Source organism: Salvelinus alpinus, chromosome 15 (genome assembly GCF_045679555.1).
Source record: "Salvelinus alpinus chromosome 15, SLU_Salpinus.1, whole genome shotgun sequence".
Lineage (NCBI taxonomy): Eukaryota > Metazoa > Chordata > Actinopteri > Salmoniformes > Salmonidae > Salvelinus > Salvelinus alpinus.
The window spans coordinates 39,393,893-39,406,431 of NC_092100.1; positions in this window are offsets into that span (position 1 = coordinate 39,393,893).

Sequence of the window (12,539 nt, forward strand, 5' to 3'; positions counted from 1 at the left end):
CGAGCAAAACCCTGAGACTTCCTTAGATTTCGTGCACCAGCTGTTGTTTACAAATATACATAGACCGACACCCCTCGTCTTACCAGATGCCGCTGTTCTAACCTGCCCGAAAAAGCTTAAAACCCACCAGCTTTATGTTATTTATGTTATCTTTCAGCCACGACTCGGTGAAACATAAGATATTTCTGTTTTTAATGTCCCGTTGGTAGGATATACGTGATCGTAGTTCATCTATTTTATTATCGATGGATTGTACGTTAGCTAATAGGTAAAGGTAGATTACCCTTTCAGTGTCGAATCCTTACAAGGCACCGGAACCTTCGTCCACAATACTTCCGTCTCTTTCTCCTGCGAATGACGGGGATGAGGGCCTTGTCGGGCATCTGAAGTAAATCCTTCCCATCCGACTCATTGAAGAAAAAGCATTCCTTCAGTACGGGTGAGTAATCGCTGTCCTGATATCTTTTAGCTCTTTTCGGTCATAAGACAAAATAAGTTATAAATAACGTGAAAAACATACACAATAGCACAATTGGTTACGTGATCGTAAAACGGCAGCCATCTCCTTCGGCGCCATTCTGATGCAGAATGCAAAATTAAGAGTTTGAAAATGTCTCTTGGTATTATTAGAAGAATAGAGGTTACTCCTAACAGATGTCCAGTAGAGAAAGGCAACTTTACTTGACATTGCTTTTGAATGATTCCCTCATATTCAGATTCAATCAGATATCATTGTTGGGGGTTTTGACAGTGTCTCATAAATCATGAATCAGATTAGACAATTCAGAAACTGTCACATTCTAATTTCCTTAAAAAGAAAGACAGTTTGTAATTTATCAAATAAATAATGTCCCTTTTAGTGTAAAAATAAAGTGTAAAAAAAAAACGTTCATCTGTGACTTTTGTATTTTTTCATTTCCAAACTATTTCATTTTAAGTGTGAGCTCTATCTCAAAAACTCTTGAAAGAAATATCACAGTTCAAACAATGCTTTTATTCCAGTCTATGGGGGATCATTGAATGTTGTTTTAAGTAGATGAGGGTAGCAATTAAAAAGAAAAACTTCAAAATAGAGACATTTACACTTTAAAATGGTTAAAACGCTCCCTGCTGAATTGTCTCCTGAATGTAAAAATACGTCAAAGAGCATATCTTATTTTGAATCATACTGTAAAGGAATAGACACATGGTAAATATTTACTATGTTTTTGCTGTCAACCTGCTTTTGCCCTTCTGTCTCACCCAGCCCTCTCTTCCCTGTCACAGAGACACTGAGGTATTTCAGAATATTTAGCAGAAGATGTACAGTAGGCAGCTTCTTGAGAGATGAAGCCAAACATATCTTTTCTTTCTGTGCCAAACGTAAGAAACGAAACCAACATAAAGGAAAATGGATTCCGTACCTGTAATTATTATCTCTTCAGTTCCAGAAGGTTACCTAACATTCTGCCCATTGTTCCAGTAAACAAACACTTGATGTGATTATAATGGGCAGATTCCACCTCAGAGAGCTCATAATTGGTTTAAGTCCTAAATGGCACTCTATTCCCTTTAAAGTGCACTACTTTTTACCAGGGCCCATAGGGCTGTGGTCAAAAGTAATGCACTATATAGGGAATAGGGTGCCATTTAGGACAAAGCATTGATGTTTTATTTACAGTCTGCCATTATGAGGTCTGTCTCCAGGCTGTGGGTGTTAAATGGACCCAATCTCCCCCAGCCATGCCGCCAGAGCTTTACAAACACATCAAATTAAAAGAGCTATCATTGACAGAGAGACAATAATAACCCACAGGAGAGGTCTTTAAGAGCCCATCGAGTAAAGTGGTGCAGAATAAGTGCAGTTGAAGCATGAGTGTTGCTGGTCATTAAATTGTACCTGCAGCGGACTGGGGCCATCAATGTAAACAAAATTGGTTATGGATTTAATTATGAGATGATGAGAGGCCATTGGAAGCTATGAAGCTAAATCACTTTCAGCAATAGTGAATTCTCAACAATTCAGGTGAGGGTGAAGATTCAGAAATGTTTTTCAAAATAAAACAATATTTGTAGGAGGCTTCAATAATGTCTTTTTCAGCCTGTTTACATTTAAGTGGTAGAAAATGTCTGATCACATCATGTTATTTTACAGCTTATTATTTAGATGGCTGTAATTCAGCCATTCTCAACTGGTGGGTCGTGACCCAAATTGGGTCGCAGGAGGTTTTGAATGGGTCGCGATTGTCTGAGTAAAACAAAAAATGAAACTTTTTTATTTATTTTTTAGGAAAAATACTCCAGTCTGAACTTAAACAACTAAAACCAGCTAGAAAGTGTGTAGAAATGATAATTAACCTATATGTGCAGAGTCAAAAAGGGACAGAACGGTAGGCAGGGTCAGGGCAGGCAGGAAGGTTGGAACAGAGAAGACTAGAAAACAAGGACTTGAGAACTGGTAACACACGGAAAACACGCTGGGATGATTTGACGAGACAAGACAAACAGGAAACATGAGACAAAGGGCTGTGAGGCAAAGGTTTAATCCTAGACACATGGAAAGTGGGATGTATACGGAGGGTACGGGGCAACAGAAGAAAAACAGCAGAGGGGCTAAGGACTTCAGAGATGGGGAATGGATCAATAAAAAGGGGGGAAAGTTTGAGACTCTACCCTGAGGGGCAGATCACGGGTGGACAACCATACCCTCTGCCTGGCCGATAGCGGGGAGCCGGAGGTGGTTTGTCCGCCGACAGCGGAGGACGAACATCTGGGCCTAGGGTATGCTGATCTCTTGCTCAGGGAAGAGTGGGGGCTGGTAACCCAAGGAACACTCGAAGGGCGAGAGTCCAGTGGCCGAGCAGGGAAAGGAGTTGCGAGCGTACTCCACCTACACAAGTTTCTGGCTCCAGGTGGTGGGATTGGCAGAGACGAGGCAGCAAAGAGTAGTTTCAAGGTACTGATTGGCTCGCTCCAATTGGCCGTTAGACTGGGGATGAAACCCGGAGAACAGGCTGGCCGATGACCCAATGATGGTGCAGAATGCCTTCCAGAACCTGGACGAGAACTGAGGACCCTGATCGGAGACCATGTTGACCGGAAGTCCATAGATCCGGAAGATGTGCTGCACCATAAGCTGGGCTGTCTCCTTGTTTGAGGGTAACTTGGGAAGGGGAATGAAATGTGCAGCTTTGGAAACCTATCCACCACAGTAAGGATGGTGGTGTTGCCACCTGATGGAAGGAGACCAGTGACAAAGTCCAGGGATATATGGGACTAGGGGTGATGAGGAACAGGGAGTGGTTGAAGGAGGCCAGCCAGAGCTTGCCGCGGAGTCTTGTTCTATGCGCACACAGTGCAGGTGTCGACAAATGCAGAGACATCCGGAACCATGGTGGGCAACCAAAAACGTTGGCAGATGAAAGCCAGGGTCTGACGGGAGCCGGGATGACAGGTGAGTTTAGAGGAATGGGCCCATTCCAGGACCGGGGACGAATCTGGGACAAACATTCGGTGGTCCGGTTGGGAATGCTGCGTCTTGCGGACCCGGCTCTACCCCAGACCAGTGTAGCTGCTAGACAGGAGGTAGAGAGGATGGTCTCAGGGTTAGATGGTGTAGCAACGAAACTATACAGGCAGGAGCAGGCATCAAGCTTCACATTCTTGGACCCAGGGCGGTAGGCGATGGTAAAATTGAGTGAATAACGGAGCCCAACGAGCATTATATACAGTATATATAGTGATTTCCTCCGATAATCCATGAAGGAAGGTGTCGGCCAGCGTGCTAAAGTCTACAGCGTCGTCTGCCACACTGCGGGAATCTGCCACACTGCGGGAGTAGCTTCCAAGCCGCCTCTCTCCCAGACACCGGGGAATGGAACCCCTTCCTTACCTCCGCCACGAAATCCTCCAGACTAAGGCAAACGGTGGATTGTTGATCGCACACCGCCATAGCCCAGGCGAGCGCCCTTCCAGACATCAGCGTTATAAGATACGCTATCTTCGACCGATCCGAAGGCAACTAAGAGGGCTGTGGCTCAAAGATGAGGGAGCACTGAGAGAGAAACACCCGGCAGGTTCCAGGATCTCCTGCATTGCGCTCCGGAGGAGGTAAGCGGGGTTCTCGGGAAGCCTGGGTAGGCTGGGAAGAAGCATCGCTAGTAGCGAGGTTACTGAGCGCCTGGGAGGTTTCCGTTGTGGCTTGCTCCAGTAATGAGTTGAACATATGGCCACGGCGTTCCTCCAAGGTATGGAGCCCCTCCATAAGGTTCTGAAGTAGCTCCTCGTGTCTTCCAATGGTGGCTCCTTGCAGGGAGACGGCATTGTGGAGCTGGTCCGAGTCTGCTGGGTCAGTCATGGCCAGTTCGTACTATCACGACTCAGGATATGACCCAGATGCAGACACAGGAGGCGGATAGTTCGGCTCTCAGAATATTTATTATAACAAAGGGGCAGGCTAAAAAGGGCAGGCAGAAAGTTTGAAACCGGGAAGACTAGAAAACAAGAACTTGAGAACTGGTAACACAGGGAAAACGTGCTGTGATGACTTGTCGAGACAAGACGAACTGGCAACAGACAGACAGGAAACACAGGTATAAATACACAGGGGATAATGGGGAAAATAGGAGACACCTGGTGGGGGCGGAGACGAGCACAAGACAGTTGAAATAGATCAGGGTGTGACAAATATATTATTAGCGGCGCTATTTAGTGGATTTGGTTGATTTTGTGGTCGCAAACCAGTGAGCTTAACATTCTACATCAAGAATATGTGCAAAATTGAATTATTTACGATGTTGTTCCCTTGTCATATAATTGGTACATTCACTATCAATATAGCATTAAAAATATTTTTTTCAGAGTGCATTTTGGCAACAACAAAAAACACGATGCGAATATTGGATTGCAACTGAGACAACCTGGTTCAATTTGGGTCTCGAGGCAAAACCAATTGAAAACCACTGCTGTAATTAGATTGTCACTGACCTCTTTTTTTGCAAACGGTCATTTACTACTATAATCAGGTCTCAGCAGAAAACTTCCTTCACACTCCTTAAACTTCAGCTGCCCTCTAAATTGCTGTTGACACTGTGGAGAAATGTCTAATATCAATGCGTAATGGATTCTGATGACAAACTACATGGTTGAAAGACCATGTAATCTCCCCTTAATTAATTAAAGCACACAGGGCTTTCCAACCCCATCTACTCCTGGCCATGCCGAACCAGCTGCCACTAAATGGCTTCACTTGCACTGCTGTCAAGTGGAAAAGATTGAGCTCCTCATGCCCAGGAAGGTGCTTAGGCAGATGCTGGAGTGTTTGTGTGTGTGTGTGTGTGTGTGTGTGTGTGTGTGCGCGCGCTAACAACATGAGTCCTCAGAAACATCTGCACATTCAGTGAGTTAATTATCCGCACCAGTACCCCAGTCCATCAGCAATTTACTACGCACACAAACACACACCTATATGCACACAGAGACACATTTGCAAGCGTGTGTTTATAGAAACATTCTCTCTATACAACACACATATATTACAGTACATATCATACATAAAAAACATTCTACAAAATTAATAACAAAATCAAAAACAGAACTGGTGTTACCTGTCATGACAATACCATTCGTTTTTAGTATTTTATATTCAACGACCATGCACCTTTGCTCAAGAACATTAGGCCTAATCTTAAACCGAATAGACAAAAATCATCTTATTTTTTATGACACAAATCCCAGCTCTGAATTTAACTCGTAATTAAATGAAAAATGACTGAGGCTTTACTCGGGTTTTGATAAGAGCCATCAGTTTGGAGTTGCTTTGGCTATTGATTTGATTAAGGAGCTTATACATTGTTTTGCACTTGACTGCACACACAGTAATCAGGCTGATTGGGATCTCACTCTCTCTGGCAGCAGAGCGTCTGCTTACCACACGTAACAACCAAACCACTCTGAGCTATGCGAGGAGGAGGCTATCCCAATCAATTGGGCTATTTATTTTAAACTCCGAGCAGAAATCTTTATTTCCACACCCAATAAATATTAGATTCCAGTATGTGTGCCTGAAGAGAGTGACACAAAGACATCCAGCTGTGTTTAAATATAGGTGCAAATGAAAGGGGACAAAAAAATCCATTGTATGGTTTCACATATATAGTCAATTACAGTGAATATCAAGAATCATCTACAAAGCATCTACAAACACAATACCACTATGTAGACCTATTTACTGTTTACAAACCCATTTTAAACGTCATGGAAAATGACAAATGACATTTGGGGGGAGTTTTGTGCCTCTTGAAGCAGACAAATGCAAACAATCCAAACACTTAGCCCACTACATAAATGAATGATGAAAATCTGGATGAAATTTGCACATATTTGCTCAGTTCCGTAGTAGCCTAAGGTTGGGGCTGTAGATTGCCCTGGGCCAGAGCCAACACTAAGGAGATCACCTCGGTGGGTGACTGAGTGAAGAATAATGTGGGTATAATTCTCATTCGAGGAAAAGAGGATATCTAAAGCGTATATAGCCTATATAATGTGGATATCATTCTCCTTTAAGAGTCCCACCCTGCCCTCCGAGACAGCTTTATGCACCTCTGTTATGAAAACAGCTATAGAGCTCACTGCTCAATCCTGCTCATGATTGACAATTATAGCTGTATAATTCTCCCCCCGGCCCGTCATCCCCTCATCTGCTCCTTCACTCTCTCTGCCGGTGACAGCCACCTCAGATAGCGGCAGATAAATATGTCATAAATCACAGCGGTCGGGGCTTTAAGGTTCTCCGGGGAGTAATCTCCCACGGCTTCCAGGGCTACTATTCATCATCAGATTGAGAGTCACTCACGGTCTCTTTACTGGCTCTGACAGAGGGACCGTGAAGAGGCACGGACTCGAAGCCAGAGCAAACAGCGGGAACAAAGCATACTCTGTCCGGTGCCAATAACCCAGCATTAAAGATGAGATTGCCTTGGTTTGCTTTTCTCTCTATCTCTCCCTCTCTCCATCCTCGATTCCTTCTCTTTCCTCTCGGAGATAACTCGATTTGATGTCAACATTTCCCTTCTTTCCTCCCAGCATCCAAGCGATTGTAGTGTCAGCTGTCGTTAGCCTCTTGAGTTATTTAACACCCTTCAACGGACGCTTTTCCCGCCGTCAGTTTTGTTAGCGTCGGCTAGCTTGACAGTTGCAAAGTTAATTAGCTTGTCTAATGAGAATCCGGTGTTTAGCTGGACATGACGTTTGAGGTGTGTCAGAAGAGAAAACAAACAAATCAACTATTTAATTAGCAGAATGTGACAGCTTATTTTTACCTTCCCTCTCTCTCTCTCTCTCTCAAAATGAGCTGAGCCCACATTGTGTTTGTTTTGAGGCTATAATGAACTACAGTATACATCCAGGACCATTTCTTCTCTATCTGGAGGGAATAACAGACCACATGGGATTCTGTCTTTACTTGCCACTTATTAGTGCCAATAGAAATGAAATCACAGTTAGTTGCCTGTGGATGTAGGGCTTAAAACACACACATGAATCATTTATCTGTGTAATAGCCCTGTGACGCGCTCCCCTCCTCCTGTTACCCGAACTAAAACGCTTCAGTCGATTTGAAGCCAGATAATGATCAATGGAGTGTGAAGACTCTGTGCCTTGTGAGTGTGCCAGTCCTGATTTATATTTACACTGTCTTCCCCAATGTAGTCAGTTCCTGTCCCAGTAGCGTTAATAATAACTATGGTGGAGCCGGAGCACAGGCCTCCATATTACCTCATCACCAGACAGTTGACAGCTGAGAAAAGGCTGCTTTCAGTAATTAGACTTGTGCTGTGACAGAAGCTGAGCACTGCAACCATATCATATTAACATCTAGGGTACGCTGAATTGGTTGTACAATATCTGTGTATAGTGTACATGCTCTCATATAGGCCTATAAGCCTAATCATTGTCTGATCGACCACTATCCACAAGCTTATGAACTGCATCATGGCAATGGATACCCATGATATTCCAAGAGTTAATACTTTCTTTATACTGTTTTGATTCATTGAGTCACTGTTTCACTTGATCAAAGGCAAATTTGTCTATACTGTACCTATACCTGTGTTGCGCCTTCGATATAGCCATCACGGGTATTATCTGATCCTGCTGGTCATGAACGTCTTTAAAACCCCGTAAGGTCGATGTCCACGCCCTGCGGAAATCGAATTAACATAATAAAGTCCCCATAGAAATCAGTCAGTTAAAGCTAGAGATATCTGTTTGCATTGGATGTGTCTCAATCCACTGCATCCACCGATTGTCGCACTTTCGCATCTGTGGTGAAAGGTGACAGAGCTGCAGCGTGTTTGTCAGACCATGAGACATCCCGAAAATCGGTCTTCTCACAAAATCCTCTGAACGGTTTGGCCTACAAAAACTATTATGACCATTATATGGAAAGGAACACAGTGGTGGTCTCATGAACACGATGGTGTTCTCTGTTTTGCTCTACTGTACAACCCCACAAGTGTCAAGGGACTCGTCTGAATGTCCCCCGGTACCAGTTGAAAAGATTTATGGAAGTACAGTTGAAGTCGGAAGTTTACATACACCTTAGCAAAATACATTTAAACTCAGTTTTTCACAATTCCTGACATTTAATCAGAGTAAAAATTCACTGTCTTAGGTCAGTTAGGATCACCACTTTATTTTAAGAATGTGAAATGTCAGAATAATAGTAGAGAGATGTCACGCCCTGACCTTAGAGAGCTTTTTATGTCTCTATTTTGGGTTTGGTCAGGGTGTGATTTGGGTGGGCACTCTATGTTCTATTTTCTATGTTTTTGTATTTCTTTGTTTTGGCCGGGTATGGTTCTCAATCAGGGACAGCTGTCTATCGTTGTCTCTGATTGGGAACCATACTTAGGTAGCCCTTTTCCCTCCTTTCTGTGTGGGAAGTTGTCTTTGTTTGTGGCACTATAGCCCTTAAGCTTCACGGTCGTTTTGTATGGTTTATTGCTTTGTTGGCGTCATTTTAAATAAAGGGAAAATGTACGCTCACCACGCTGCGCTTTGGTCCAGTTCTTTCGACGGACGTGACAAGAGAATGATTTATTTCAGCTTTTATTTCATCACATTCCCAGTTGGTCAGAAGTTTACATACACTCAATTAGTATTTGGTAGCATTGCCTTTACATTGTTTAACTTGGGTCAAACGTTTTGGGTAGCCTTCCACAAGCTTCCCACAATAAGTTTGGTGAAGTTTGGCCCATTCCTCCTGACAGAGCTGGTGTAACTGAGTCAGGTTTGTAGGCCTCCTTGCTTGCACACACTTTTTCAGTTCTGCCCACAAATGTTCTAGAAGATTGAGATAAGGGCTTTGTGATGGCCACTCCAATATCTTGACTTTGTTGTCCTTAAGCCATTTTGCCACAACTTTGGAAGTATGTTTGGGGTCATTGTCCATTTGGAAGACCCATTTTCGACCAAGCTTTAACTTCCTGACTGATGTCTTGAGATGTTGCTTCAATATATCCACATAATTTTTCTACCTCATGATGCCATCTATTATGTGAAGTGCACCAGTCTCTCCTGCAGCCAAGCACCCCCACAACATGATGCTGCCAAGGTTGGGATGGTGTTCTTCGGCTTGCAAGCCTCCCCCTTTTTCCTCCAAACATAACGATGGTCATTATGGCCAAACAGTTCTATTTTTGTTTCATCAGACAAAGTTTTTTAAGGGTGCCTGCACGTCGGCCTCTCTTACGCCGCCTTTTTCTTTTCCGTGTCCCGGGGATTACGGCCTGGTCCAGGGTGAGCAGTATGTCCTGTACCTCCGATTCGTTGAAGTAGAAATCTCCATCCAAATCGAAGGTAGTGATCACTGTTCTGATGTCCAGAAGCTCTTTTCTGTCATAGGAAACGATTGCGGAACAATTATGTACAAAAAAGTTACAATCAGTGCGAAAAACACACAAAATAGCAGAATATCAGCATGTTCAATGTGCAACCAGAGGGAAAAAAACCTCTAGACCACCTTTACTCCACACACTGAGATGCATACAAACTCTCCCTCCATTTGGCAAATCTGACCATATTTCTATCCTCCTGATTCCTGCTTACAAGCAAAAATTAAAGCAGGAAGCAGTGACTCGGTCAAGCAGGAAGCAGTGACTCGGTCAATAAAAAAAGTGGTCAGATGAAGCAGATGCTAAGCTACAGGACTGTTCTGCTAGGACGGACTGGAATATGTTCCGCGATTTTTCCGATGGCATTGAGGTACACCGCATCAGTCACTGGCTTCATCAATAAGTGCGTCCCCACAGTGACTGTACGTACATGCCCCAACCAGAAGCCATGGATTACAGGCAACATCTGCACCAAGCTAAAGGGTAGAGCTAAGATCGAATCGTACTGCACCAGCTCCGACGCTCGTCGAATGTGGCTATTACAGACTACAAAGGGAAGCACAGCCGAGAGCTACCCAGTGACACGAGCCTACCAGACAATCTAAATTACTTCTATGCTCCCTTCGAGGAAAGTAACACTAAAACCTGCATGAGAGCATCAGCTGTTCCGGACGACTGTGTGATCACGCTCTCCACAGCCGATGTGAGGTCAACATAACAGGTCAACATTCACAAGGCCGCAGGGCCAGACGGATTACCAGGACGTGTACTAAAAAGCATGCGCTGACCAACTGGCAAGTGTCTTCACGTTTTCAACCTCTCCCTGTCTGAGTCTGTAATACCAACATGTTTTAAGCAGACCACCATAGTCCCTGTGCCCAAGAACACTAAGATAACCTGCCTAAATTACTACCGACCCGTAGCAGTCAGGTTTGTAGCCATGAAGTGCTTTGAAAGGCTGGTCATGGCTCACATCAACACCATTATCCCAGAAACCCTAGACCAACTCCAATTTGCATACCTCCCCACAGATGATGCAATCTATATTGCACTCCACGCTGCCCTTTCACACCTGGACAAAAGGAACACCTATGTGAGAATGCTATTCATTGACTACAGCTCAGCGTAGTGCTCTCAAAGCTCATCACTAAGCTAAGGACCCTGGGACTAAACCCCTTCCTCTGCAACTGGATGCTGGACTTCCTGACGGGCCGCCCCCAGGTGGTAAGGGTAGGTCACACATCCGCCACACTGATCCTCAACACAGGGGCCCCTCAGATGTGCGTGCTCAGTCCCCTCCTGTCCTCCCTGTTCACTCATGACTGCACGGCCAAGCACGACTCCAACACCATCATTAAGTTTGCAGGTGACACAACAATGGTAGGCTTGATCACCGACAACGACGAGACAGCCTATCGGGAGGAGGTCAGAGACCTGACCATGTGGTGCCAGGACACAACTTCTCCCTCAATGTGATCAAGACAAAGGAGATGATTGTGGTCTACAGGAAAAGGAGCCCTCATTCTCATCGACGGGGCTGTAGTGGAGCAGGTTGAATGCTTCAAGTTCCTTGGCGTCCACATCACCAACAAACTAACATGGTTCAAGCACACCAAGACAGTCGTGAAGAGGGCACGACAAAACCGATTCCCCCTCAGGATACTGGAAACATTTGGCATGGGTCCTTAGATCGTCAAAAGGTTCTACTGCTGCACCATTGAGAGCATCCTGACAGGTTTAATCACTGCCTGGTATGGCAACTGCTTGGCTTCTGACCACAAGGCACTACAGAGGGTAGTGCGTGCTGCCCAGTACATCACTGGGGCCAAGCTTCCTGTCATCCAGGACCTCTATACCAGGCGGTGTCAGAGGAAGGCCCTAAAAATAGTCAAAGACTCCAGCCTCCCTAGTCATAGACTGTTCTCTCTGCTACCGCACTGCAAGCGGTACCGGAGCGCCAAGTCTAGGTCCAAGAGGCTTCTAAACAGCTTCTACCCCCAAGCCATAAGACTCCTGAACATCTAATCAAATGGCTACCCAGACTATTTGTATTTCCCCCCCTTTTACGCTGCTGCTACTCTCTGTTATTATCTATGCATAGTCACTTTAATATCTCTACCTACATGTACATATTACCTCAATTACCTCGACTAACTGGTGCCCCCGCACATTGACTCTGTACCGGTACCCCCTGTATTTAGCCTCGCTATTGTTATTTTACTGCTGCTCTTTAAATATTTGTTACATTTATTTCTTACTTTTTATATGTATTTTTCTTAAAACTGCATTGTTGGTTAAGGGATTGTAAGTTTCACTGTAAGGTCTACTACACCTGTTGTATTTGGCGCATGTGACAAATAAAATTTGATTTGATTTGAATTGGTCAGGAGCCCATAAAACGACTGCTATGCAATGCAGTGCCATTCTTATTAAAGGGGCTTTAGAAAATAAATGTGAATTTGACTGAAATGTGATATTATGCCCGTGTTGAAGTTAGCAATGGGGGGGGATTCGTTAAGTTGCATGATAAAGCATTAAACCTGCAATCCATATATAAACTTTCCGGTCATCTTCGTTTCCAGTCTTGTTTCCAGTCTTCCAGTCCAGACGGTGAATCATCTTTGGATTACATTAGGTAGTTGAACTATTAGCCATTTACGAGTGTAC